Consider the following 3,344-nt stretch of genomic DNA (forward strand, 5'->3'; position numbering starts at 1 on the left):
CACTCCGTGTCACAAATACGTCAAAGTTGAAGAATTTTATAATGTGTTTTGGTTCGTCAAAATAAACTCCTTAATTAAAGGCTTTCTACGATATCTTCTAAGCACTCTCTTCAGAACTAAAACACATCACCATCATGACAACTTGCCTTCACACTCCTCCCCATCACCTCGGCCCCCACCACAACACGGAACAAATTTAATAGGAAGCCTGCCGACAACTCAGGCCTTACTCAAGCAAGTTCTGAATTGTATAATCATCTTCCTTGACCCCCCACTTCCGGGCAGCCAGCCAGCATGTGAACAAGAGATGTGAAGGGTCATTTCCTGAGGTGAATGCTAGAAGTTTTTCAAAGTGATCGTGGGTGGCTTGGACCGCCTCAGCTTCAAAACCACTTTTTCCTGTTTTCATGCTTGATTTTGTGTGTCACTGACCAGTGTGGAGGGGAAGCGAAGTTCTTTCAGCTGTGCCGGATGCGGTCTCTGTTCTTCCCTGCAACTTTCCAGCCCCCTCACCATGGGGCCGGCTCTGCGTCAGACAATGCCCTCCACGTTCCAGAATTAACAGCTGCCATATTCAAATCTAGGTAACAAAGACTCCAGTCCCTCCTGCTTGGAGCGACCCTGCACTCTGACACTTTGCGCCCAAACAATGGACTCTCCCAGGTACTGACCTACTACCCCCTGACCTCCATTACCTTAAATAAGACTTTTAAAATAGTTCATTAAATAAATCCCTTTTAAAAGTGTCCTCCTTTCTTTAATGAAATCGATTCACTGTCTCTAGATTTATCTGGAAAAATAATCATGGCTCCACATCTGGTATTTCAGTTTCTATAAATAAACCCTTACTCCCACAATATGGACTTATATTTTCATTATATGCATTTGAGACAGAAAACACCACACTTAAGATACATGGTTTTTTCTTAGATATTTTGTCTGTTATTTGGACATGCTGTGACCAGAAAGAGAAAGGATACATGGTTTGGGCACCAAATTTTGTATATTCAGTACTGATCTACTCAGTGTGAGGAAAATGAACATAAGAAAAATGGGAAGACAGAAGGGACATTTTTGCTACCCAATAATCCTTTTCACCTAAAAAAAGAAAATAAAAATAATAAAAACCTCAATATCAAGTCTACTAAAATTTATTTTAAACAGTATTCTTAGCCTCTGGGGCACCTGGGTGGCTCAGTCGTTAAGCGTCTGCCTTCAGCTCAGGTCATGATCCCAGGGTCCTGGGATCGAGCCCCACATCCGGCTCCCTGCTCAGCGGGAAGCCTGTTCTCTCCCTCTCCCTCTGCTCCTGCTTGTGTTCCCTCTCTCACTGTGTGTCTGTCAAATAAATAAAATCTTAAAAAAAAAAAAAAAAACAGTATTCTTAGCCTCTATATATTTTTTAAAGACATTCAATTAAAACGAGATGTAAAGAAAGACAAATATCTGGACGGCTATTGCTTTCCTAATTAAGTCTTAGGAGGTAGTGACAAATTGTTTCTCACCTTGGGTTCCTACTCCAGGCGTGGACAGACTCCTCTTGTAACTTGTCCGGAATTCTTGGGTTCCTACTCCAGGCGTGGACAGACTCCTCTTGTAACTTGCCCGGAATTCTTCACTTGAGACCCAAATGTTCCCAGTGTCCAGGGTTCTAGATTCTCAAACTGCTTTACACCAAAAGCCCTTACAAACTGTTTCCATTGGTGTAAAGTCAACCTTCTCCCCAGCTGGGTTGCTTTGATTTTGAAAAGAGCCCTAGCTAACTTAAGCCAAGTCCTGAGTAAGGCGTTGAACTGCCCTGGGGGGGGATGAGACGTCCCCCCACCTGAGCGGCCGACTCGCCGGTACCGGAGTGAGCATGCGCACTGAATGCCACGTCCTCCGTGGTAGCAGCGCAGCGAGGGGTCTAGTGAGCCTGCGTCCAGGCGCTGGACCTGTGCTGTGTGCGTAATCCCATGCTCTCTCTCTCTTTTTTTTTTTTTTTAGATTTTATTTACTTGACAGAGACACAGCGAGAGCGGGAACACAAGCAGGGCGAGTGGGAGAGGGAGAGAAGCAGGCCTCCTGCTGAGCGGGGAGCCCGATGCGGGGCTCGATCCCAGGACCCTGGGATCATGACCTGAGCCGAAGGCAGACGCTTAACGACTGAGCCACCCAGGCGCCCCATAATCCCGTGTTCTTACCGGGCGTCCCCATCAATGCCAAGCTGGCCATCCTTTCTATGGGAAAGGGAAACCCTGATGCCAGATAGTAAGCCCTTATAGTCATTAACTTGAAATCTCATGGTCGCCATTTTTATAAGCACAGGGCAGTCATTCCCATTTCTTGTCATCTGTTATTTGTAACTAGAGTTTGTTCTTTTTCTGGTTTAGATTAAGTAGGTCCTTACTCACCACCATAAGCAAAAGATTAGATACACAACTGCATTCTGTAAGAGTCTGGAATTGTTTGTTAAAGCCAGCATTCCCAAACTTAACCCTTCAAGATGTTGAGTCATGGATTGGAAGTCTCTAAACTGACATGATGATCTCAGCCCCAAATAAGGGACTCCTTAAGCCCTTCCCAGTAACTCTCAGATGTGACTGGAAATATTTCTTCCCTACTCCCAACATTTCCCTTCTATGAAGGGTGCTAATCGGTGTAATCCTTGATCATTTGCTGGCCCTAGAGACCGCTAAATGTGGGGAGCATAAGAGTCATGCCCACCCCATCCCTCTTTGGTAGGCGGGCTTTATCTGAGGAAAGCACACGTTTTCCTCTACTCCCGCATGGCATAAATTGTGCAGGGCCTATTCCCACAGGGAGAAGACCGCCTCACTCTAATGCTGACTTGAAGTGAATGGTTAAGTCTGCCTAATTTTGGTGTTCAATATTAACATGACCATTTAGCTAATAGTCTTTAAACCATATCTGCTATATTTTGTGATATTTTGGTCTCCACATTTTCTGGTGTTTTCTTTTTCCCATCTTGTCTAAAAGACACAAAAGGAAGAGGGTTTGTTTTGTTTTTAATGGGGGGGCAGAAACTTATGTATATAACATACCATTAGGACTTTAATGGAAAATAGGCATGTATTAATAGGCTTAGAGACTTTACAGATGCCTAGAAATAAATCTGCATTGTTATATCCTAATGACTAGAAGCATTCACCTGAAGGAGATTCTCTATACATTCAGGACTATGCTATAGACATAACTCAGCATTAGTATATTGAAAAACCAATAACAGTAGACAAATGATCCATATTTTAACCATAGTGCATTACAGAAAACCAGTACGCAAAAGAACCAACTTAACACAGATTGTACTTTCCCATAGATATGATGTTAGAGCTAGATGTTGT

At 43.6% G+C, this 3,344-nt stretch overlaps 1 long non-coding RNA gene across 2 annotated transcripts in view; it reads left to right on the forward strand.

The window, feature by feature from the left end:
• The first annotated feature begins 372 nt into the window (after nt 1-372).
• The window catches only part of LOC112815082 (uncharacterized), a 25,268-nt gene continuing 22,296 nt past the window's right edge, over nt 373-3,344 (forward strand). Inside the window, exon 1 of one of the 2 annotated variants that reach the window (XR_003205921.2) lies at nt 373-663. This is a non-coding gene — a long non-coding RNA (uncharacterized lncRNA). The remainder of the gene's footprint in view (nt 664-3,344) is intronic. The other variant, XR_003205920.2, reaches the window with a different exon arrangement.

Source organism: Callorhinus ursinus, unplaced genomic scaffold, assembly GCF_003265705.2.
Source record: "Callorhinus ursinus isolate GAN/ISIS: 27379988/994484 unplaced genomic scaffold, GSC_fseal_2.0 scaffold30, whole genome shotgun sequence".
NCBI lineage: Eukaryota > Metazoa > Chordata > Mammalia > Carnivora > Otariidae > Callorhinus > Callorhinus ursinus.